We start from the raw sequence: 27,541 nt of genomic DNA on the forward strand, positions 1-27,541 counted from the left end.
TACATCTGAGGTTTTGTGATGCTACTTGTTTCTCACCAGAGAGTCTAGAAGAGGAACATTCTTAGAATCTCTAGGAAAAGATTGAACTCTCGGACAATTTTCTCAGTCCTAGGATGCTGATATAGTTTAAATTACAATTAATATTAAACACACTTTTTGCTGTACGTTCTGATACTCTGGGTATCCTCTACTTCTAGTCCAGTACAATAGTTAAGTACAGAGAATTCCAAATTGCCCTGGTGATAACATGAGCTGAATAGCCTTACTGATGTCATTATTATTTTTTTCTTTTTGGAACTTTACAGACAAATCCATGATAGTAAAATTTTTGCAAGCTTTCTCTCTCTACCATTAGCCAGAGAAGAATTTGGTGGTATAATCTAAGGTGTACTTGGCGTGTTATATAGCCAAGGGAAGAATAAAATGCTATAAAAATCTAGTTGAATATTTTCTGCCCGAGAAACATGTGCTATCTTTTTTATTAATTTATTTTTTATTATAATTTAAGTTCTAGGGTACATGTGCACAACATGCAGGTTTGTTACATATGTATACATGTGCCACTCCTGATTTTAGTTTCCATGTCTCTGTGAATAAGAAGCAACTTTGATGTAGTTTTATTATTATTTTTTTTACTGGGTACAATCTGTTTCTTTGTTGATCTAAACAGGGGAAAGTGTTAGTTATTCCAAAAGTTCCTTAGGACTATTAAAGGGACACTACAAGAGATAGTCCCTTATTTTGTGCCTCCTGTTGGCTACTTTTCATAGACAGTATAAGGTGTTACGTTGAATGTATAAAACGATTGGTTTCTGAGGTCAGCATTCACCTGAGGAATCAATCACACCTCCCTAACATCTGCCGATAACATGACTGTTAGCCATCACGAAGAATGTCTCAGCTTTACAAAATTCAGCTTCTAAATTGTCCTTGAAGAAAACTACCCAGGGAGAGGAAATGTGTTTAGTTGTCTTTCAAAGAAGATAATCTCAAGGGATCAGTGTAGTTCATGTTTTCTTGATGTATCCAGAAAGTGATCAAAAACCTTCCCATTGTGACAAAACTCCTTTCCCATCACAGTTTTCGCTAGATTGTTTCATTATTGAAAGTGTTTTTCTGGGTGAGCTTTAAACAATGAAGGCTGAGACAACTTTGTTTCCTTTCTTCACATTTGTTCTTCTATTTTGACTATATTTATATATACACAATAGTTTTATCGATGTAATGATATTGAATTTGAGTATAGGTCCTGTAAATATAGTTAATAGTGAAGAGATAGTGCTACTTCTTTTTAACAGAAAAAGGCTGACTTATTTTCGAGATTGCAGTAATAAAGTTCAAATTAGAAGTTGTGCTTTAATGTTGGTTTATCAAGTTGCTGTTATTTTTAATTTTAAAAATTGATTTTTCATTACAAAAGCAATGCACGAGTATTTTTTACTTGTAAAACTTTAAAGTAGAACTGTTAATGTAAAGAACCCCACTGATCATCACCATCTTGGGCCTCCACATCCACCCAGATCTCTAAGATCATTCCTATTTACATTTTGTTGTTCCTAATTTCGTATATCCATTTATACATTGACGTATGTATTCATTCATAGACATTCACACTATTTTTAAATAAATGTTTTTATGTTGTATGAACACTTGACAATCCCAATTCGAAATTCAACAAATATCTTGGAAAATTTGTTTTACACTTCCTATATTTCATTCCTTGTATCTGCTGCATTGTATAGGTATATCAAAGTTGATTTACTATTCTCTATGTCGATGACTACTGGCATGATTTATCATTAATTTTAGTCTATAATCTGTGCTTCTGTGTATCTCGTTGTACATCTCTCCCTGAGGATATCTCTGCCCACCTAACCCAAAATGTTGCCCTGTCGTTCTCTTTATATCACCCCATTTTATACTTTCACAGCACGCATTCCTTTTTCTTATTTTTGTTTGGTTACCACCTGCCTTCCTCACAAGAAAGTAAGCACCATAAAAGAAATACTTTGTCTTTCTTATTCATCACTGCACTGTTGGTGCCTACTATACCTGCATGTAGGATACATTCGATAAATATTTATTGGCTATTTTGGTAAAAGAATGAATGTTTGCATGTTTCCTAAGTACATTTTCTATCTAAGAATTATTCCCATCTCTATTTGATTTTATCAGTTGATAAATATTTCTAGCAATTATTAGACCTAACATTGGAAGTTTGATGGAAGAATGTTTCAGCTTGTTACAGTAGTAAGATCTATTATAAACAATTAATTTTATTTCCAAGAATAATCTATTACCCAGATTATCTCAAACAAAGGTGTTTTATTTTACGATCATTAGACAAAGCATCTTTAGACAATTTAGAAACATATATTTGTTTTGTTTTGGCTCACTAATTAACAAGATATTGAAAATGCTTCATTGTATGTGACGCACGAAATAAATTCAAAGTAATTTTCTCACTTCAGACGTAGACTTATTTTAAATAGGAGAATATTTTTTATTCAATAGATGCAGAAAAGACCTTCGATAATTTCAACACCGCTTCATGCAAAAAACTCTCAATAAACTAAGTATTGATGGAACATATCTCAAAATAATAAGAGCTATTTATGGCAAACCTACAGCCAATATCATACTGTATGGGCGAAAGCTAGAAGCATTCCCTTTGAAAACCGGCACAAGACAAGGATGCCCTCTCTCACCACTCCTGTTCAACATGGTATTGGAAGTTCTGGAAAGGGCAATCAGGCAAGAGAAAGAAAGAAAGAGTATGTGACTAGGAAGAGAGCTAGTTAAATGTTCTCTTAAAGTGGCTTACAAAGTTATCATTTGAGTGATTGATAATTTGCACATTCTTTGAGCTACTCTAAATTTGGATTTTGAGTATTAGATCATGCATGGTGACTACATTTCCTGGAAAACCTATACTCCCTCCCTTAAATTAGCCTGTGGTCTTTCTCTATGGATCTTGTAACTATCCATCTAATACTGTCCAGTCTGTGAAGGACTACGTGTTTTCAGAAAATGTTTCATCAATCCATTTGTAATTTACTTACCTATCTTGTCATTGAAAACAAAAGCTTCTAAGGACCAGACTTCGCCATTTTTTCTTCATTTCAAATTGATTTATTGGAGTTGGGAGTAGCAACCGTCATATCTTGACTGAGACTGCCACTGGCTTGTTTTCTCTCAAAGTTAAATAATTGAACAATTTCTCTCCTTTGCTTCCATTATTCTTATTTATTCATAAGCAGAATATCTTTCTCTCCCTTCATCATTCATCCTGGGAGTCAAAATTTTGTTTACCTCACAGTATAAATCCTAGCAAACATAAAACTAACACTTCAACCTCATCTTCTTATTTCAGGGAAGTTGACATCATTTTATTTGCTCTGTGGATGATTGATATATCTATATATTAGGAAGACACAATATTATATACCTTAAGAAAAATATGTTCCTCTTAGAAATTTTAAATACTGACACAAAGTGTTACTATTATTGGATAGCCAACCTTTCCCTGCAGGGAATAACCAAATGATAAAGCTGTTTTATATATGGCTCTGTTCAAACTGGGATAGAGTTGGATCAAACTAAGATGGACAGAAAATAATTTTCTTACAAGTATGATACAGGAGCAAAAAGAACAAGAAAGAGGTCTTGTTGGAGACTTCATTTAAGCAATTAAGAAATAAACCAAGAATAGTAACCGTGTAAAACAGCAATACCATGGTCTCATTGTTTGGAAAGAAATGTGGAAACATCCTCTACAGACTCATAATTACCTAACTGAAGCCTTTTTGTGAGCAACAATGAAAAAAAAAAGTCTGTATATTAAAAATATTTAACAACGTATAGCCATCATTCCAGTAGGAAACTATTTCTAGAATTTCCTGGTGATTCAATTAACCATAGATAGGATTTGAAAACTATTTAACTTCAAGAAATTATGTTACCTTTGTAGCAAAGATTGGTCTGTTTACTACATGTTAACATGTAACTGATTACATTATCGCAGTCGATACTTTAGAAAGAAATCCCAATTGTATGACAAACGTATGATGTTCAGTCTTCTAAATTAACATTGTTATGTGCAGCCTCTATCTCCAATATATGTTCTAGGTGCCAGCATGTTCCATTTTACTGGATAGTTCCTAAGGTATTGTAGTTGCTCTTTTCTGTACTTAGAGGGGTAAAACAAAATAACTAATTTTGGCTGACACTTGTAACCTTGCCTCAGTAGGTATATTCACAGTCAGTATGTTGCAGAACTGCAGAAGGAGATAAGTTAAATTTTTGGAATTTGCATCTAAGATGTTAAAATGCCATAGAACTTTCCATTATCCATTCAAGTCCAATCATTAATTATCTAATATTATAAAACTATGTTATGCTTTTGTCCCTTGATTATATTTACATTGAAAAAAATTGAAAATACTAGACCTTTACATTATCAAAATACTAGTCCTTATAAATTAAAGTAAAATTTACCTGATCTCCAAAAAAGAAAATTTATATTATAATCAAAGATAATAATGCCAAACTTTAGAATGGTTCTTGGTTTTCAGATTTATTGTGGATAAAATGTTTGCTTCTATTTGCAAAGCAACCCTGTTCTTCTAAAAATATTACAAAAAGCAATAGAAAAAATTTAATTTTCTAAAAAAATAGAAATACAATTAAAGATTTATTGACATGAAACTAAATGAAGCTTTTACTTTTTGCTTTTCTGTTTACACTATACACTACTTTTTGAAGCTTTTTCATATTCGCAATTGTGTGTTTTCTCATAAAGCCATTATAATTCAGCTTTCTTCAGGTAAATTTTTCTTTTTAATTTCTCAAAATTTTAAAAATTATCTTAGAATGTTTTAAGTTACATCATAGATTTAATGGTTTTAAATCTTAAATGCTTAGTTTCTTAAAGGTGTATTATTACATTTATTAGCACATAAGTGATTCTTTTTAAACTGATAACGTTTACATAAGTGCTTCTAATATTATTAGCAACCCATTATGTCCATTAGCATGAGCTATAAAGTTCAAGAAATGCTGCATGGTGCCCTCAACACAAATTCTCTGGGCTAACATTGGGAATCAAATGGCACCATGTGCTTTTTATTGTAATTCTCACCTTGACCATCTAACATAGGGGTTTGCACACTACAACCTGTGACATAAATACAGACTGCTGCATGTTTTTGTAAATAAAATTTTATCAGACACAGTCATTCCTATTTGTTTATGTATTGTCTATTTCTTCTTTTGTACTACAACTGCAAAGTTGAGTCGCAACAGAAATCATAATCCCTGCAACTTCTAAAATATTTACTATTTAGTCTTTTATAGACAAAAAAAAAAAAAAAAAAAATTGCCAGCCCCTGCCAAAACAGTGCTTTCCAGCACTTTTTATATCTTGTCATACAGAAAATATTGATTATACATCATATTGAAGTAAATGAATGAAAATATTTGCAAGCAGAGTCAGGGTAAGATGCCCAAGGCTAGAGAGGATCAATATCTCCATTAGTTCTGGAAATTCTCTGTCACTTTTTGAAATATCATCCTCATCTGTAATACTGAATAATATTGTTTCCTATCCTTTTCACCTCATAATCTCTCTTCCATAGTTCTACTTTTTTCCCCTCCCAGTTATCTATTTTAACTTACTTTCGGTTCATTAATTCTGCCTTCAGTTTTGTCTAACCTGTTATTTAATTATCCATAGAGTTTTAAGTTTGGGTAATTGTCATTTTTTATTTCTAGAGTTTCCATTTAATTATTTTTGATCTGCTAAGTTACTTTCTAGGTTTTTATTTTTTGCAGATTTTTGTAATCTGTTGTGTTTCTTTTAATGTATTAAACATAGTTATTTTGTAATCTGTAGCTGACATGTCTTATATTTGAAAACCTTTGAGGTTTGTTTCTGCTCTCTTTTATTTCTTCCAGTTCTCACTCATTGTACTTTATCTCTTAGTGTGCTAGGTTATGTCATGTTAATTGTCCTTAACAAACTATTGGTGAGAATTCTTTGAGGCCAAGCCAAGGATCAAAGTACATTCCTCCAAAAACAATTTGTATTTGCCTCTGCTTAATGCTTATTGATATTGCATTAACCTAGGATCCCTTAAGCTAAATAGAGTCTAGAGGTTCCCTGAATCACTCAAGTGTTGTGAAACCAGGCTGCAAATCCTGGTTGAATCATTGTCACATTTTTCCTCATATAGTTCAGAATTTATAGCAGTTTTCAAATGGGAAATTTGATCTGAAAAAAAAAAATCTCATTGCTGGAAATAGAAAATTTAAATCTATATCTCCTCATATATGTAGTTCTTGAATAATACCCACATCCCACAGTATACCCGTAGAGAGTGCTGCCCTGAAAAGCTTTGTGTATGTATCTTTTATAATCCTTATATTTTCTGCTTTATTTTGCAGCAATTTGATATCTCCTTTTAGACTAAAGTATTTGAGGACTAGAAGTGTGTCACATTCGTTTTTGTAAATTATACTGTGTTTAGTGAAGAGATTTGCAACTAATTATCAGTAATGTGTTCATTCATTTGACAAATGTTTCTTGGGAACCTATTATTTGTTCTGCTGTTTAAGATATCTGGCACATATATCAGTGAATAAACAAAAATAACTTTTTTATGAGACTTAGATGTGGGAGGGGCTGGGGGAAGATAGGGATATAAACATGATAGATACATAAATTACATAATGTGTTAAAGGGTAAGAATTACATGGGTGGATAGATCAATATGAGAATAGGTAATGCCATTTAATTCAATTGAATTATTCATATTCCTTTGACTGACTTACTCCAAGATTCCACCATTCGTTTTTACAATTAATGTTTGCTTAGCAAGCATCCAAAATGTATAAAGGATCCAGGATCCATCTCTGGCCTTCTTGAGCACCTAATTAACTGTAACTTTTTAAATTAATTAATTAATTAATTAATTTTTTTTTTTTTGAGACAGAGTCTCACTCTGCTACCAAGGCTGGAGTGCAGTGGTGCGATCTCGGCTCACTGCAATCTCTGCCTTCCAGATTCAAGTGATTATCCTGCCTCAGCCTCCTGATTAGCTGAGATTACAGGTACACGCCATGACACCCAGCTGGTTTTTGCATTTTTAGTATGGACGTAATTTCACCATGTTGGCCAGTCTGGTCTCAAACGCCTGACCACAAGTGGCCCGCCCACCTGGGCCTCCCAAGGTGCTGGGATTACAGGCATGAGCCATTATGCCTGGCTTTAATTAACGGTTCCATTTGGTCATTGAGTTCTCTGTCCATTTCAGCTAGCTTTCCTCTAGTGTTTGGTCTGTCATCTTTTGTCTGCTGTCTGCGTTTCCCTCTGGCCCCACAGTGATTGTTATCCCAACTATCCAGTTAAATTATGTAATGCTTGAGAAGCGGTAGATATAAATTATGAAATGAAAACTAAATATTTTCTGAAATTAAGATAGCTAAGAATTCTGGCCAAAGAGATGCTTATTTATTACAAAAGGAAGAAAAACCAAGGAGCCATGTGTGTTAAAACAAAACAAAGCAAACTACTAAAGGTGTAGAATCTACTCTCTGATATTAATTTTCTAGCATGGTAATAAAATTCAGAAATGAAAACTCCCTGGCTTTGTTCATAGGTGTTTCTCAATCCAAAACATTGCCAGTGATATCTAGATTACTATTTCCTATAGTCTATTATTTAGCATATGAATAATGACCTGAAAAGACAACAATTTTTAAATAATTAATATTGTTCAAAATTCCTTCCTATAGTTTACTGAAAATCTTATAGGAAATAAGGGCTTTCAGTTTGTCTAAACATTTTCTGTCTATTTGAGGTCATGAAATTGAAAATTCGCTTCAAATTTTTAATTAATAGTATGAAATAAGGTATGGTAATAAAAATAATTGCAATATATCTCATCACTCTAAGTTCCAGATTACTGAAAACATCACAATGGGCATAATATTGCCTATTGCATGGGGTGAATGATAAGAATCAACGAAAAAGTTCTCTAACAATGCTTGGTCCAGTGACTAAAGTGTGGGAAATGCTCAATAAAGGTTTGGGGTATGCATGAGTTGTCTGTATCATTGAGTGGTTAGTGGAAGAATCTACCAAGGAAGGATAGTTATTCCTATTCTCTTGTTTGAACAATGGGTCTTAGGTATCTGGAAAAGTTATTTTTTAAAGGTTATCTTATACTTTGGGAAGGATTTCCAGAGTGGAAAGGAAAAAAAATATCCTCGGTGAAAATACTGCCAAAAGATGCCAACCAGAAGATTCCTAGGTGTCATAGGAAGCTCTCATCAGTGTCTGTACTGTGTGAAATGTACACTCTGCCTCATTCATTTCTCCTTATTCTCAGAAAGTTAGTGAAGTCAGTTTTCGAAGTATTTACTTAAACAAAATGCTCTAAAAATCAATAATAGCAAAACTTGGAATTCATCCAATATTTCTCACCAATTTAGACTGTTCTCAGGGACCCTGGGATGATTTCAGGAAAACTTTAGACAAGAATGTTAAAATTGTGTTATTAATATATTAATGGGTATAGTATTAATAAGAGCAACGCAGAACTGGCTGGTAAGGATAAGCCCCTGGGTAACCTCTCTTAATTTTCTAATGTCTGTGGTTCTATTTTGAAAAGACGCAGGTTTATACTGCTGAGGATTTATATTAAGTAATTTTAGCACTGTATTTTTCCAGTCGTTTGAATGACTCAGGCTAATTTTTTTTTCTATTTTAGCCTTTATAAACAAAAGACTGGACATTTTCCTTAATGTTTAATTTGTTATTTCCTTTTCTTATTTTAAATCTCCAATTCAGAATTTCCCACTTGTACTATAGTTAATTACCATTTTGCAGGTTTGGTGTTCCTCAGTAATTAAAGGTACCTAACATTGACCCTTTTAGACATTATTAACAAGCAATCTATTATGCATTTGCAAATATCTCCTAAAATTCTTACTAATATATTTATCTAAATTATTTAAAATATAGATTTGAAGGAACATCAGTAAAGATAAAATAAATCTAAAGAAAATTATTTTAAAGTTTGGTAATAAATATGTTGGTTATCAATCCAACTTTGGAGGCCACTGAGGAAAAGTAATAGAATAAAAATGCATGTGTCGATAATGATTTTGATTGAAAAAAAATGAAACCTTCTGTTTAATCATTTTCATTTGATACAATGCACATAAGTAAGTATACTTGAGGGTTGTAAATCAAGCAATAATATTTTAAAAGTTACATTTGGAGTCAAATTGAGATCTTAATGCAGCCAAAGATTTGAAAGTTAGTGCCAGATATTTTATTGGTTTTGTTGGTTGGGTCTTTTGGAGAAGGAGAAGAGGGAAATCGCAGTAGCACTGAAGAAAGATTTCTAAAAAGTGCATTTTTAACCTTTTCACGCCGGGAATTGCTGTGTGTGGATATCTGTGTGCTGAGTCAAAGAGGCTTAGGCTTTTTTTTGTTAGAAACGTAATTGTAATAATGTACCATGTAGTCTCAGAATTCTGGCCAACAAGGTACTACTTGCTAAAGTCTATAACCTGTCAGCTTCCTTTCCAGAATTATACACACATATAGATCCTTTATGTCATGCGCGCCCGTGTGAAGAGACCACCAAACAGGCTTTGTGTGAGCTACATGGCTGTTTATTTCACCTGGGTGCAGGCGGGCTGAGTCCGAAAAGAGAGTCAGCAGAGGGAGATAAGAGTGGGGCCGTTTTATAGGATTTGGGTGGGTAAAGGAAAATTACAGTCAAAGGGGGGTTGTTCTCTGGTGGGCAGGAGGAGAGGTCACAGGGTGCTCAGTGGGGGAGCTTTTTGAGCCAGGATGAGCCAGGAAACGGAATTTCACAAAATAATATCATCGCTTAAGGCAAAGACCAGCCATTTTCACTTCTTTTGTGGTGGAATGTCATCAGTTAAGGCGAGGCAGGGCATTTGCACTTCTTTTGTGATTCTTCAGTTACTTCAGGCCATCTGGGCGTGTACGTGCAAGTCACAGGGAATGCGATGGCTTGGCTTGGGCTCAGAGGCCTGACACTTTACACTTTATAACTTGAACCTACACTAAAATTGGAATTCAGAGCAACAGCCAAGACTGCCCCAGTATCTGCTACCTACAAAAGGGATTGCATTTATTTTCTTTCATTGTTGTGAACTTCTAATCTCAGGACCCAGTAGTTGAGATTTAAAAGGTAAAAAGTTTAACATTGCTGTTCTAAATTCATTACCATTCACCTCTCCTAATCTAGAAATTTATGGAAAATAGGAGAATATCTGATAATCCAAACAGCTTTGTCATACTGAACTGATGTTAGTGCTATGGTCTGAATGTTTGTGCCACCCCAAAATTCATATGTTGAAACTTAATACCCAATGCAGTAGTATGAGGGAGGGGGGCATCTAAGAGGTGATGAGCTCTTGGTATTCTTGCTCTCACAAAAAAGACCCCAAAGAGCTTGCTTATCATTTCTGACATGTCAAGAAACATAGAAGGTTCTATCTATGAGGAATAGGCACTCACCAAACACTGAATCTGCTAGTCCCTTGATCTTGACTTCCCATCATCCAATAAATTTCTATTGTTTATAAATTACCCAATGTGAGGTATTTTGTTATAGCAGCCCAAATGAACCATGACAGTTGAAAAGTCAAAAGAAAATTGTTTATGAAAAATGAATAGGTAGAAAGAATTGGAAAATATCTTAAACAACTGGCATGTATTGCAGCTAAAAGAAATACAATACCTTTGTTTAGAAAGGCTTGATTACCCACGAGTCTACGTCACAGGTGAGCAACTATCCTTTTAGTAATTACTGTAATTAAAAGATATTTCATGCCTTAGCTTAATGTATTTCTTGTGTTAATAGATCTTTTCACCCTGACATGAGTACAGATCACAAGCCCCTAATATGTGTGATCTCCTTCAAAAACTAAAAGGACACGAAAATATATTTTCTATAGTTTCAGGCATGCAAAACTGAACAGACTGTCTTAAATGGAATTGGTTTTCTCAGGGAGGTCTCTCCCTTCAATGGATTTCTTTGGATCCTTCCTATATGACCCATTTCACTTTTTCCAATACCTGTATAGTTCTCAGAAGAGAATAGCTGTGTAATAAATATTTACTGAATTGAAATGGAATGAAATTTTTAAGTTTATGATAAATTTAAATAGGTTTTATCCTTGTCTTTATTGACACATATATTATATAAAAACGTGTCAACTTTTATGGAACAATATACATTAAAAAAACACAATTTCTGAGCTGATAGGTAATCTAGTTCAATATATATAATAAAGCAATCTTATGTGTTTATTTGTCGTCGTTGTTGTTGTGTTTGAGACAGAGTCTCACTCTGTCACCCAGGCTGGAGTGCCGTGGTGCAATCTCAGCTCACTGCAACCTCTGCCTCCAGGGTTCAAGTGATTCCCCTGCCTCAGCCTCCCAAGTAGCTGGGATTACAGGCACGTGCCACCATGCCCAGCTAATTTTTTTGTATTTTTAGTGGAGATGGGGTTTCACCATGTTGTCCTGTCTGGTCTCAAACTCCTGACCTCAGGTGATCTGCCTGCGTTGGCCTCCCAAAGTGCTGAGATTACAGGCATGAGCCACCATGCCTGGCCAGTCTTATGTGTTTCTGAAAGTTAAAATGTTCTTGCTCTTTTTCTTTTCTTTCAAGAGAGAAATAAGTTCATTTGCCACAGAAAATACAAAGTGATTCCGTGTTCATGGGAGGAATTCATAATTCAGGTTCTTATTTTCACACTGCCTTTCAACAACACCTACGCCACCCAGAATAATAATGTGCTAAGCTGCAGTGCCTGCAAAGTATTTCAATAAAAGAAGGAAATTATTTTCATAATTACTGCTAAGTTCTTAATTTGTTCTGCTAGATGGTAAATCAGCCATAGTTGGTGAAAGAAGGAATTCTTGTGTGTTGATATTACGGGTTTAGAAAAGAAGGTTTGCAGTTGTCTTGAAATTTACTAAAGAGTGATAATTTAATTTAAGAAGCCAAAGGGTTAATTAGTGGAAGTTCTTTGAAGCTCCACAGAGGAAGCACTATTGTTTTCTGATATTTGAAATGCTCAGTAAAGTTGTTTACAGATTTCTACTATTATTGGAAGTAGGCAGCAGTATTTTCTAATGAATTGTATTGCAGTGTGTCTGCAGGACAGAAATCAGTTCAAACTATAATTAAACTTGTCAAAAATATTAACATGAGATATGTGTTGAGACCTACTCTGAACATAGGCATAATCATTGACTTTATAAAGAAAGTGTACTATTTCAGATGTTTTCATGATGAATGTCAATTAGGTGCTCATTAATTGTATATTAAAGGAAAATTTTTTGAATGTGTGAACATTTATATAATTTTTTTCTGAGCTAATCTTTCCCTTACAGGATACCTAGAAATACGTGAACACTTCTTAGCCTCTAACTGTTGTTAGAGACTAACAACAGTTAGAGGCCAAGAACTCTACTGTTGTTAGAGTTAGTAAGAACTCTACTGTTGTTAGAGTTAACTCAACTCTAACTGTTGTTAGAATTAAGTAAATTATTTATTCACTAATATCTCATTATCAAGCATACTGGAAAATAAAAGATTGAAACTGTATTGCTGATAAAGGAATTTCCAGTTAAGTGAGCTTATCTCTTTTATAGCCACTTTACAATTCTACTCATTTAATTTATCTTTGTAGGAGGTACTTCGCCTCCTGTATTGTGAGCATGGTCCAGGCTGAGATAATGCTCCTGCCCTAGAGCTCTGGTTCGTTCTCTACCAAATAGCAGCGTCTCTCAATCTTGGCACTGCAGGGTGTTAAGCAGCATCCCTGGCTTCCACCCACTGGATGCCAATAACTCTCCTGACCCTCTTGGTTGTGATGACCAAACATGTCTCCAGATACTACCAAATGTTCGTGGGGGTGGGGAGAGACAAAATCACCCCGGGTGGAGAACACTGATACAGGGGAACTTGTTGAAAATTCAAATTTTTGCCCCCAACTTAGAATAACAACCTTTTGGAGCTATGTAAGTACTGTATGAATTTTTGTTTTTCTATTTTATTTTGTTTTTTAGCAAGGTAAACTTTCCAAGTGATTCTAGCAGACATTAAATTTGAGAATCATTATTCAAGTAGCCTTCTCTGCTTTTCATTTTCTAAACTTCTATTACCTTGGTGCAAATCAAATAGCTAAACCGAGTGTGTAAACTTAATATTACATGTATTTCAGGTATGTGGGTTATTCAATACCTCATCTCCAAAAAATGCCTGGACTATGAGGTCATCACCTTTATTATCTCTGGGACCTCATCTGTTGTTGACCCTGTTTGGAAACCTGTCTGCAGTAAATTTGACTGTAATAATGTCCTGTGCATACCAAAATGATGAGTGATGTCATTGAACAGGCTGTCCTTTGGCTGGAAGTGCACTATGCCCTTGCTTTCCAGTATATGTATTGAATTTTCCCAGTCTAATCAAATAAATAACAACCATAGTGGATGAGAACATAGCCGTTTACTCATTCACTTTTTCACTCACTCACTCATTTATTCATTTATTATTTGATTCATTTATGCCTATATTTATTCAACAACCATTCATTGGGTACCCACAATGTTGGTACTGGGGACACAAATAGTGAACAAAATATAGAACTTGTAATCTGTAGGGGAAATATTAGATATGTGGCCACAGAGTCAAATAAAGATCATGGTTTTCATTAGCAAAGGGCTATACCTGAGCTAACCAGTTATGAAATGTTAATTAACAACTTACCTATTCAGCAAAAGAAATAGTATCTTGATTGTCTGGAAAAGATCATACAATGCCTAATGGTTGCCCCAATCACAGTTAATGCTATAGGGGAAATTAGCTTAGAAGTGCTATAAACATATTGCCCATATTCTCGCTATTACAAAGAAGAAACTTTCCTGAAATTTAATTAAATTAATGGTTTAATTTTAGGCATAAAACTATATTTAAAAATAGCCTTCCAACATGAACAGACACTTCTGAAAAGAAGACATACATGCAGCCAATAATCATATGAAAAAAGGTTCAACACCACTGATCATTAGAGAAATGTACATCAAAACCACAGTGAGACACCATCTAACATCAGTTGGAATGGCTATTACTAAAAAGTCAAGAAATGACAGATCCTAGCGAGGTTGTGGACAAAAAGGAATGCTTATACACTGTTGATGGGGGTGTAAATTAGTTCAGCCATTGTGGAAGACAGTGTGGCAATTCTTCAAAGACCTAAACACAGAAATACCATTTGACTCAGCAATTCCATTACTGAATATATACTCAAGGTAATATAAATCATTTTATTATAAAGACGCATGCTTGAGTTTATTCATTACAGCACTATTCACAATAGCAAAGACATGGAATCAGCCAAAATGCCCATCAATAATAGACTGGATAAAGAAAATGTGATACATATACACCATGGAATACTATGCAGCCATAAAAAAAAATGAAACCATGTCCTTTGCAGGGACATGGATGGAGCTGGAGGCCATTATTCTGAGCAGACTAACACAGGAACAGAAAACCAAATGCCACAGGTTCTCACTTCTAAGTTGGAGCTAAAGGATTAGAACACATGAATACACAGAAGGAAAAAAACACATCCTGGAGTCTTTTGGAGGTTGGCGGGTGGGAGGAGGGAAAGGATTCAGAAAAACAACAGTAGGTACTAGGCTTAATATCTGAGTGATGTATAGAATACAAGAAACCCCCATGATACAAATTTACATATTTAACAGACCTGAATTTGTACTCCTGAACTTAAAAGTTTAAAAGTAAATAAATAAAAATTAATCTTCCATATAGTCTATTAATTTTAAATAAAAATCATGTTAAATATTTGGAATATTTTTGACATGATTAAAAATGTACAAAAATAACTTTTAATTATAAAGCTGGAAAATAATGTTTGAATGAGCCATCTGTTTAAGTTCCTCCAAAGCCTGTTTCTCTATAAGCAGTCTGCAAATGTGGCCCCTCTTCATGAGTCCTAGATTTCCATTTTTAAAGCTTCATCAGAGATTTCAACAGTTAAACTTTTTCTCTCCGGCTTCTTCAGTCTTGCCCTCCAGAGACTTTTTCAACTTTGTTAGCAAAGATTCTCCAGTATCTCTTAAAAACAAATAGCCTCCTTTTAACCTATTTAAATTTTGTCATCATCTTCACAGGCTTGATTCATCTGTCCTATTCTCTTTACCCTTCTTCAAGGTCAATGTCTTGCCTAAAGGAGTACCAGAAACATCTAGTGTCCAGATCACTTCCATTGTCTATTTTGGAGAGAAATAGAAACAACAGTAGACTGACCCCATATTCTTATTAAATTGTTGATTTGAAGTAACATTCTAATTAACTTTTCATGAGTTTATGTCTTTCACCAAATAGACTGTAAATTTCTTAGAAATTGAGACTCAGTTTTATTCATCTTCCAACCCCATCCCCACCCCATTCCAAACTTGTACCTACCTCTGCACACAGAAAGTGATCCAAAAATACTTTGGAGGTTTGATTTTTTTATAATAAGCAACATATGCGTAAAAGATTTTGTGTGCAAGTTACTGACTGGGCACTGAGGACATACATATAAATAAACACAGATCCTTCCCTTCAGAAGTTACAGTTAGTCATGAAAACAGGAAAGTAGAGAGATGGTTACAGTTAATAAGCAAAAAAGTATATAGAAGGCAGAAGCAATCAGACTAGGGGACCCAGGGAGGTCACTCACAAGAAATGATGCCTGAATTGGTTTGTGAAGACATTGGATGATTAAATGTTAGCGGGGTGGCTGGGGGAGGGAAGGGGAAGAATGTTTTCAAAAAAGAACAAGGAGTTTGTGTAATGGCACAGAGGGTAGTGTTAGAGCACTTACCTTGTTGAGAAAGGAGCCAAGGTTTGGCAGGGAGGGGTGGGTAGCCGAGATTCAGGGGTAGAGCAGTAGACAGCCTAGGTTCAGGAGGAGAGGGAGTAGGAAGCCTAGATTCAGGGGTGGAGGGGTGAACAGCCTAGGTTCAGGGGAGGAGGGGTGGGCAGCCTAGTTTCAGTGGACGGAGGAGGATAGCCTTGGTTCAGGAAAGAGCGGGGTGGGTACCCTGGATTCAGAGATAGAGGGGACTGGAAGCCTACATTCAGGGGTACAAGGATGGGCATCCTAGGTTCATGGAGAGAGGGGTGGGCAAAGCAGGCTAAAGGAGAGAGAGGTGGGCAGCGTAAGTCCAGGGAATTGAGGTAGGTAGCCTTTGTTCAGCGGGAGAGGGTTGGGCAGCCTAGGGAAAGGGATGCAGTGGGCATTCTAGCTTCAGTGGTAGATGGATGGGCTTTCTAGGTTCCAGAGGAGAGGTAGTGGGCATCTTAGTTTCAGGAGAGTCATGTAGCCTGGGTTCAGGGAAAGAGAGGAATGCGCAGCCTCGGTTTAGGAAGGAGACAGTTAGGCAGCCTAGGTTCAAGGGATAGGGTTTGGGCAACCGTTGTTCATAGAGTGGTTGGGCAGCCTAGGTTCAGGGGGCAATGGGGTTGGGCAGGTTAGGTTCGGGGGAGAGGGGCGGGAGGCCAAGGTTCAGGGAAAGAGGGGATAGATAGCATAGGTTCAGGGGGAGATGGGTGGGGAGCCCAGGATCTAGGGAGTGGGATGGGCAACCTAGTTTTGGGGGATATAGGGTGGGAAACCTAGGTTCAAGGGTGAGTAGGTGAGCACTGTAGGTTCAGGGAAAGAGAAAGGGTGACAGCCTAAGTTCAGGGGGATAGGAGTGGGCAGCCCAAGTTCAGCCATAGAGGAGTGAGCTGTCCCAAGATGCAAAACTCATGAGAACTAGAGATGTAAGAATTGTAAGAACTGTGCTTGCTTTGCTAGGGAGTTTGTACTTTTTTCCTAAAAGTTATAGAAAGCTGTGAAAATTATTTAAATCAGAGTATCAGGAATTATTGTTTTTAAAAATATGATATTAAGGTAGTGATAGGAAAATTGAACTAGAGTGATTGACTGCAGGCTGGAAACTGTACTGATGCTCTTACAGGAATCCAGGAAGGCAGACAGTTAGCTGTTTGCACAGTGAAGGCAAGGTGAAGAGGGGTGGACAGGTTAGAGAGGTGTCTACTATGACCAGAACCAACAGACTTTGGTGGCCAACTGGACATGAGGCAGAGGGAAGGAGAAAAATTGAGAATGAGTCTCAGGTAGGTCTGATCAGAGGGTCTGTACAACACCTTCTCCACACAGACTCTTATTCTGTTCTGGCAGGAAATTTAATTGATGCATTTTGATTAAACTTCCAAATTGATGGCTCTCTTATGCTCTGAATTGTAATTGTTGAAATGATTAAAGATGTAGTTTGTTCTTTCCAAAGCTTTTCACTTATCATATGCTCCTGTTTTATTGAGAAAGGTGCTTGTAGTGATGTTGTATTAGGCCAAACTACTTTTTGATTTGGTACAAATGGTGGACTAACACACAAATGCTAATTAATATTTAGCATTTAGATATCTATATCCAAATTAAATTGGCACCCAGAGGATGAAAGATTGAATTATTCAACTGCCATTGAAAGCTATATATCATACTGTGTTTATAATTGTAGTTATCAGAAGTCTGCTTTCATTATTCTACCAAATGTGTTTACTTCCTTATACAGCATTCAAATCTTCATGGTTGGCTGTGTATATAGAACATAATATTAAAGGTTTTAAACTTGAACAACTTATGTAAAATGAAAAATCTAGACAGATAATGTGGTTTAAGGGCCATTTTTGGATGCCTTCCCATATGCAAAGATACTACCAATGCCTAGATCAACCATATCTGAGGCAGAATGCTTATTTAGAGCATTATAAAATGAAACTGTTTGCACAGTTTTAAGATAGCTTAAAATAACACAAGTTACATGATAACTTTGACTTAAGCTACATGAAGAGAACAAAAGATATGGACCTAATAGAAGGCATCAGTGTGACTTTTGTGCTTTAGGACTTTTTCAAGCACAGAACAATTTGAATCCCTCTTGAGTGTGTATTCCTTTGTTCCAGTTATTCCAAGTCAGAATTAATTAACCCCGAGTAATTTAATGGTCTTATCATTTTCTGTGGGTTGCTATTTACATATGGCTCCCACAATATCTGCAGGTTATTCTAACATTCAAAAAGCTGGATTAAATGGTAGGAATATGTAGAAGAGCAGATTTACTGACTTGTTTTTGAAATTTCTAATTGTTTTAAAGTAACAGCCACAATGGGAAAACTTGATCATGGCAGGCCTTCAACAGAGGAGAGTTCTGAACCAGATTTTGTGAAGATAGAGTGCTCTGTGTCCACACAGATGGAGAGGAGCATGGAGGGCGGAGGGCAGGGGCATGGCTGACAGTGGCTTATATGTTGAGGAAAGCATCAGAAAGTTCTTTAAAGGCACAGCCAACGTATGTAGTTAGTGAAAAAAAAGAAAATGAAGCTGGTAAGCAGGGAAACCTGGTTAGCAAATGATATTAAAGTCCAGGCTAAAAAGCTGGGATTTAGTAATGTAAGATTTTTCAGTTTATCACATGTTTTAATAGCTTTGTCTGTCTGGAAGAAAGTGCAGTGCTGTGGGATATTTTTACATTTTATTTCATGAGTTCTGGCAATATAAAAGACATTGATTTCGTTCACAAAGTAATCACAAAGTGGTTTTCAGAAATAGGCAAACCGAGATGCGTACTGAAATGTGTTGCTTCAAAATCACATGATAATACAACATACACACACGCACATGCACGCGCCTGCGTGCACACACACACACTTCTTGCTTGTTTGTACTGTTGTATTGCATATGAAGTTTCTAAAATTTCTTCATGTCCTCGGATTATCACACTGGTTTTAACAATTTTTTGGTTAATATTGTATAGATTCAGAGCAGATATAAATAATGAGCAAGAGGCCTAAAATTCCTTTAAAGACAATTAAAAATCAACACTTTTATTGATTGTTCTATATCAGATGTGTCTGTGGCTTACATTTCATTTTTTTAGTACAGATTTCCATTTCTTCCTGGAACTTTTAAGACAATTCAGCTGAAGTGTTTTAAAATGACAAGGTCTGGAAGTCCCTTTAGTTCATAAATGAATATTTTAGCTTTCCTAATTTTTCACCACTGTTATAGTCAAAGGTTTCAAATTTAATTTACCGTTTTTGTATGGTGATGCCTAGGATCAGCTTTTAAAACCAACCCAAGTCTCAAAGCTATGTGAACTTGCTTTAATTGAAGACAATTGTATTCTGTCCAAGAAAGAGGGTTTTTGTTGTGTTTATTTTGTTTTTGCTTATCTTTGTTAAATGCCTCATCTTCTATATGCATCTATTATGCCCATCCAGATTTTTTCTGAGATCAAGAAAAGCATTAACAATTATATTAACTATTTGATGCCACTAAAATACTTACAAATAAAAACTTCCCTGAATATTAGCTCCCCCACTATTCTTTTTTCTTTTTTTTTTTTCTTTTTTTTTTTTTGAGACGGAGTCTCGCTGTGTTGCCCAGGCTGGAGGGCAGTGGCCAGATCTCAGCTCACTGCAAGCTCCGTCTCCCGGGTTTACGCCATTCTCCTGCCTCAGCCTCCTGAGTAGCTGGGACTACAGGCACCCGCCACCATGACTGGCTAATTTTTTGTATTTTCAGTAGAGACGGGGTTTCACCGTGTTAGCCAGCATGGTCTCGATCTCCTGACCTCGTAGTCCGCCCATCTCGGCCTCCCAAAGTGCTGGGATTACAGGCTTGAGCCACCGCGCCCAGCCCCCATTTTTAAAAGTATCTAAGCAGTTACCTGGTTAACTTAAAAGTGGATGTTTTTCCTGACCCCAAGTCACTATAATGTTGCTTATAGTTTGTGCTTAATTTTTTTTCTTATCAAAATCTGTTTCTGGTTCCTTCTACTGATAGGACCCTGTTCTCATAGCTGCTAGTCAGTTTTAAAAGTCACCGATATACCCTGCCCAAATATGGTAGGTCTCAGCTTCACTGTAGAAGATGGCAATACCTTTCTGACTTCTTTAAGTGCTTCATTTGATCTTGGGGAGCAGTTCAGGCATTCAGAGGTTTTTCTCCTGTATTTCAACTACACTACACACTGCATTTCAAGTGAAATGTGAAGTGAATCTCAAGGTCTCTCAGGAATCCAAATGGAATTTGCATTGAGTCTTTGAAAGAAAGTGAAATCACATTTTCTCTGTGAGTTAGCTATTTGAATTCCTGCTTTATATAAATACTAGAAGCTGACCCTGATGTCCTCTAACATTAAAGTGAAAGAGGACACTAAGAAAGCGATTTCACTTTAAAAGCTGTAGCTGGTAATGAGAATTAAATACTACGTTCTGTTTCATTTTATCTTTGGGAATGTTAAATAATATTTAAAGAAAGGTCATATTGATGCCACTTATCACATCATGAGATTAGCATATCTGTGATTCAGGTTGAGCTCTACATGATGACCAACTTAATAAGAATAATACAAATGTATCTCTGGTTTTAAACATTTCCAATGAATGGCAATTTTACTAAATGAACAGCTATAAGCCACATGTCTTCACTTAAAAAGAAAGTATTTTTTAAGTATCTGCTACATCTTGGATGAATTAATTAACTTTTGCTGAAAGTACACTGCATTTTTGGTGATCTTTGAGAATTACAACTCCTCTGGTATCATTAAATAAGAAGCATTTTCCGCATACAAATGCAATACATCTAACCAATCATGTCTATGTGCTGAGACAATTTGTCTTAATAGATTCTACTTTTCTATATAGTAGTAAGAATAAGTAAATTCCAAAATCATCTCCAACACTAACATAACCACATGTTTTCCTCAAAGATACATTCTGGAGCTATTGGATAATAAAATAATGAATATATATTGAAATATATATATATATATGTGTGTATATATGTGTGTGTATATATGTGTGCATGTGTGTGTGTGTATATATATGTATAACACACACACGCGCGCACATTTATATATAGGGCTGCTGCAGACATTGGAAAAATTCTAGACATACCTAACACTTTGGAAGTGATTCCTAAACTTATTTTAGTAAACAAATATATTCATCATAGCTGGAAAATTATAGTCTTCCTTCCAGAGACCCAAGGAAAATGGTACAGATTTTTAATGTAAACATTTATGAGTTATTTTAAATGAAAAGGAAAAGTAAAAACATAATTATGTTAGTATTAAAACCAGATATTCTGAGGCTCCATTTACACAAGTGGATTTAGATAATTTAGGTAAATATAGGTTATTTTCTTGAATTAACCAGTGAATGATTTCTGACAAACTGCCTCAGCATTACAAATTATTTTCTGATTCTCTATTTTACTCTGTGATATTTCACACACACACACACGCATACACACACACACACAACCAATTAAAATAGTGCAGCTTACCTGAGTTTTACTACTTTGATCATAAACTCCTGTCTTCAAGCCATACTCCCTTCCTGCCTTGGCCTCCCAAAAGTGGTGGGATAACAGGTGTGAGCCATTGCACCTGGTCCTGTTTTACTACTTTGAATATCAGAATCATGACTGAAACAAATCATCTACTTCAAGTGTTACTAATTTGGGACTCTATGAAAACAGAAAAAAATATTTTTTTGAGAATGAATGAAGCCACACTATGAGCTATAAACTCATTATGTATTAACTTGAGATGCCATGGGCTCCCAACTAATGACTACTATATTAGTCCATTTTCACTCTACTATAAAGAACTACCTGAGACTGGGTAATTTATGAGCAAAAGAGGTTTAATTGACTCACAGTTCTGCAGGCTTGACAGTAAGCATGAATGGGAGACCTCAGGATACTTACAATTATGGCAGAAGGGTAAGGGGAAGTAAGCACCTCCTTCTCATGGAGACAGGAGAGAAAGAGAGTGAAGGGGAAGTGCCACACTTATAAACCATCAGATCTCATGAGAACTCACTCACTGTCATGAGAACTGCAAGGGAGAAATCCACCCCATCATCCAAATGCCTCTTACCAGGTCCTTCCTCCAATTCGACATGAGATTTGGACAGGGACACAAAGCCAAACCATATCAACTACAAACTGCTTCTGTTCTGATTGAGCTGAAATTTATCTGCTTTCTCTGTGTTCAGATCTCCTAAAACGTACCTACATCCTGTGCTGATTTCCTTATATATATGACAATTCTGTGTTTCAGAGACTCCTGCTATGTTACTGTTAGCAGAAAGTTCTTCTCAATTTGCTTATGTATGAGTACAAAGTTTCTTCTAAGTGAAACCTCTACCATATTGTCCTAGGGAAGCTTTGGTTCTTTTCAACATATTCTGAAAACACAGTGGCCTTTCTTGCTCCTCACTGTGCTGCACTTGCTACTTACTATTAAGTACTTGTTGATTAATTCTACCCAAAATATAAACACTGTGAATACATTTGTGTTTAACAAATTGGATTCAAGATGAAAACAGACTTCCTTCATTCTCATAGGGCAGAATGAGGTCTTCCTCACTACTGTGTAATGCTATGCACTGGGGCAAGACAGTCCAACGGCTGATTCCATTTAATCATTCTTCACCCAGTATTATTTAACCTGTACCAAGTGAGCCAGGCTTAATGCCATTACTCACAGAGATTTACATATGGAATATGAAGTTTTAAGTCCTTTGTTTCTTTATGTGAATATCTGTGGCTCTTATATAAATATTCCTTAAGAACAAGGTCTGAAAAAGTGGAATAATTCTAAATGTTGAAAATAGTTTTGAATTCTATTTTGCAAGTGTTATCAGGTTTGGACACATCAGTCATTTACATTTAAACAAATTAACTAATAGTATTTCCTATGAAAAACAACTCCCACTGGTCTCTCTTTAGATATTATTTAACTTTTATTAGATGTGCCCATTTGCAAGGGAATATTTCTGAATGTGTTTCTCTCATTTTAGTGCGGAATTCTCTGTAAATCTTTTGGTCTACATCTATAACTTTTAAATATATTTTATATATTAACATTTTCTATTAATCTTCTTACTTTTTGGTTTAGATTATTTTTCCCCTTTACATTCTGTGAAACACTCATATTATTCATTATTCACCTGCAGAGTTGTAACTGGATACAAAATAACTAAAAATTAAAAATCAAAAAATGTTTGTTCCAATCCATAAAATGTTCATTAGGAAAACAATGTCTCCTAAAACGTTATAAGAGAGACAGAGATAAAAAGAGGAGAGGAGAAAAGCAAAAACTAAGTTCTCTCATTTTGTAATTAGTAACTGGAAAATTTTTACTCAAGTGTAACAGTTGACCTTCTCCCATATTAAATGCTTTTGGGCTATATGGGTCAATGGGAATACAAGCAGACCTAACCTTGGTCAGACATTGGCTTTGTATTTCAAATAAGATCATACCCTGATACTATTCCAATTGCTAGAAGTTTTACAAAAAGAACTTGAAAATTTGTATAATAAATCTAGAAAAGTAATTACTGTTAAATTTTTACCCTTTAAAGCCTTTACATTCAATTTTGTTCTTAGAAATAGTATAGATTTAATAGAAGGAAGAAAAAAAAGACAAAATAAAGGAAGGATGGAAGGAAGGAAGGAAGGAAAGGGAAGGAAGGAAGGAAAGAAAGAAGGAAAGAAGGAAAGGGAAGAAGGAAAGGAAAGAAAGAAGGAAGGAAAGGAGGAAGGAAGGAAGGAAAGGAAAAGAAAGGAAAGGAAAGGAAAGAAGGAAGGAAAGGAAAGGAAGAAGGAAGGAAGGAAAAGGAAGGAAGGAAGGAAAGGAAAGGAAAGGAAAGAAGGGAGGGAGGAAGGGAGGGAGGGAGGGAGGGAGGGAGGAAGGGAGGGAGGGAGGAAGGGATACTTGGAGCCCATTCATGTGCAGTTAGGATCCTGGAAGCCATAGGGTAAAGCATTTCCTAAATATTAAAATAAGATTTTATGTCCTACATTTTTCCCAGATTAAGAACACTTAACCTTACCACTTAACCACTCTTTAGTGGCTTCTAAACCCCTGCCCACCCCCAAAACACAAGTAATATAATGCTTGTATAAAATGCTTCCAGAGTGAAAAACTGCTCAAATGAATAGAATGATTCAGTAAGGGTTAATGCATATAGCATGTATGGATTGCTGGTCTTCTAAGCTCTATATTGCAGTGAAATAAAAATTTGCCTAAATTTTATCTTAAAACAGTTTTATCTCTTTGTTTTTACTCAGACACTTATTTTGAGAACTGGAGTACCATTAAGGCTTTAAATGCAAATATTAGATACAGTAAGTATTGTGTGTGTGTTTGTACCGCAGAACAGTGAGCAAAAAAGGAGAATACAAGAAGCTGAGTTGAATTGACACAAAACTCACAAACCCTGGAAACTGCTTAGTTTGTGTTTAGGCTTTTATTTGCCATTTATACATTTCTTATAAAAATAGACTATGAAAGAAATAAATTTTAAATTATATTTACTTTTTTATCATATTGTAGAAGAAACATTTTATGATATGTCCTATATATAGGACATTGTTCTAAATATTTGTGTGAGTGTGTGTGTGTAAAACATGTAATCTCATAAAGCCCTATAGGATAGTATCATCCCTATTTTACACAATAGGAAATGAAGCACAGAGAGGTATAAAATTTTCCCAATACCACTAAGCTCGTGAGGGTAGAATAGGATTTGAACTCAAACAGTCTATTCTGGCATGAATACTACATTGCCTCCTAATATATTAAGACTCTCCATCTTAAAAACGTATAAATACGAAATTTGCATAGTCACTTTGAAACCTTTGCATCCCAATCATTTTAATTTGTTGTAGTGAACCTAGAAAAGTGATCCCAAGCAGCAGACACCTTTTCTGAAATTTTTATAAATAAAAATTTAGTGTTTAAATTTAGTGTTAAATAAGTCAGTATGGTGAGTATCCTAGAATAAGCCTGGAAACATATTTCAAATATGTGTATTTTTGTACATTTTAAATGTTTTTAATGTACATCTAAAACTCCTTTTAAGAAAGACCAACTTGTATGTTTAATGTGTTTCAGCTTTTAAGAAGCACCTGTTTAAATACATGGCTTTCGGGATCAGGGGTTGCTGGCATTGTGACTGAGGCCACATTTCCTGGGCTAACAGGGAGCAAAGGCATTCATGTCATTCTGAGAACAGGGTGATGTGAATGGATCAGTGAGCAGCAGGGTCACCGAGGTGGAACTGGTGGAGCCCAAGTGAAAAATAGAGCATCAGTAATTTTATACTGATTTGTTGGTAGAAAAGAGTCTACCTGGTGCCACATCTGATTTATGGAACAAACTGGACGTGTAATGAGAGTCCAGATATAACTGACCTCTTTGAAAGGAAGTCACAACGTTTTTTTGATATACTTCATGTATGTATTCATGAATACATTATCACTATGCGGCAGTTTCATTTTGTTCTGCAACTCATTCTTATGTTTAGATTTATTCTAATTTCTTTGTAAGAATAGACAAACATAGAATCAAAAGTGTAATTTACTTCATTCTTTTACTGCTCCGTTCCTGCTGAATATTTTGTTTTGTATATTCCTTCTCATGACAACAATGCCAAAAGGAAAAGTATGCTCGGAATGAACTTGTTACCATGGTAATCTCAAAATTAAAGTTTCAAAGTGCTGAAATGTTGCCCTCAAAAAAAGTCACAAATAAAAATCTACTCATTTTTGTAAGGTGGATGGCATAACCCTTGTTGCAGCCTGTACATAATGACATTCACCAATCTTGAACTTGAGAGAGTCCAAATGTTTCTGGTGTACTGAAATTCTGTTTTGTTCAGTTGAAATAAGTGGGTTATAACTATGCAATTGCTACAGTATTTACTGAAATGAAATACTGTACCAATATATAAAGAGAAGCTAATTTTCATCAAGCAAAGTAGACATCAAAAAAACTATTTTATATAGCACTGCTTAGACAACCAAATTAAATAAGTAATTTTTGTAGATTTAATTATATATATCATAACTAGAGTATGCCAACTTTCTGTCTCAATAATCACATTTTTAAAATATATTGATTAAGGAAAAAAAGAAGTCTCATTTGCCAGTGAAGCTTTGGATATTTATTAATTAAGATAATTTCATGGCTTTAATCCAATTTTTAAAAATCTTTTATCTATCTTAAAGTGGCTTAAAGATTTTAAACAGTCTTTCCTGTGGCTTTTATCTTTAATTTTATCCTGTAGTGAATTGTAAAAGTAATGAACAAGAGCAATTGGATGACTCCTCTTGCATATACACTCAGGAAAGCTCTCTCATCATTGATATATCCAAATTTGTGTAAAATATATTTATTATTATATTCATTATTATAATATTATTATATTTATCTTTATAAGGTCACATATATTAAGGTAGAAGCATTTCTGTTTTAAAATTACCAGGCAGTGACAGTAGGAAAACTTGTAGGCAAGCTAATTAACAACTAGGTACTTCCTATCTGTCAAGGTCACGGATGCTGTCAATATTTAAATTATACATTAATATGCTAGACACTGAATAATCGTGTCTTCTGAAGTTGGAATTTTTGTTTGTATCTTAGATTCCATTAAACTTTAGTTTTTAATTTGGTTTTTTTTTTTTTTTTTTTTTTTGAGACGGAGTCTCGCTCTGTCGCCCAGGCTGGAGTGCAGTGGCGCGATCTTGGCTCACTGCAAGCTCTGCCTCCCGGGCCCACGCCATTCTCCTGCCTCAGTCTCCCGAGTAGCTGGGACCACAGGTGCCCGCCACCACACCCGGCTAATTTTTTGTATTTTTAGTAGAGACGAGGTTTCACCGTGTTAGCCAGGATGGTCTCGATCTCCTGACCTTGTGATCCGCCCGCCTCAGCCTCCCAAAGTGCTGGGATTACAGGCGTGAGCCACCACACCCGGCTAGTTTTTAATTTGTTAATGGTTCAGGACAGAGCTTAACTTCTGCTTATTGTGAAATTTTAGTTTAAAATTTTTGTTTTATTAGATTTTTTCACATTCTAATAAAAATGTACAGGCAAATGAAATTATGTAAAGAATATGTTGCTCTTTTCTGTAATATAGTAAGGGAAACTGTCACTTCTAACCAACTACTTTTGTGGTAAAAAGCCAAAGAGTAACACTGAAAACACAATATTTGTTTCAGTAAAAATTTTCCTATTTGCTCAATAATTCAATATTTATTATCATATTTCATGGTAATACTTTTCTGGAAGTTTGTTTAAAAATTTATGTTTAAACAATTTATTTGTAGTCTGCTCCAAGGAAGTTTCAAAAACATATGTGTATTCTATTTTACTGTTTCATTATCATCTGTTCATTTTCATCCAAAATATATTTTTCCTGTGATTGGGAGACACCAGATATCACAATCAACATACAAGTTTTATGCTTTTGATAATATTTGAAAAGTGTTTTAACATTGTAGTTGATAGCAAATGACTTAATAATTGATCCTCAAGTAAGTGAAG

General features: G+C 35.2%; 1 protein-coding gene across 5 annotated transcripts in view; it reads left to right on the top strand.

Annotated features, from left to right (window-relative positions):
* Positions 1-27,541, top strand: part of ADGRB3 (adhesion G protein-coupled receptor B3) — a 747,311-nt gene that overhangs the window by 438,214 nt on the left and 281,556 nt on the right. The window lies entirely within an intron of this gene.

The sequence above is a fragment of the Macaca thibetana genome, chromosome 4 (assembly GCF_024542745.1).
Source record: "Macaca thibetana thibetana isolate TM-01 chromosome 4, ASM2454274v1, whole genome shotgun sequence".
NCBI lineage: Eukaryota > Metazoa > Chordata > Mammalia > Primates > Cercopithecidae > Macaca > Macaca thibetana.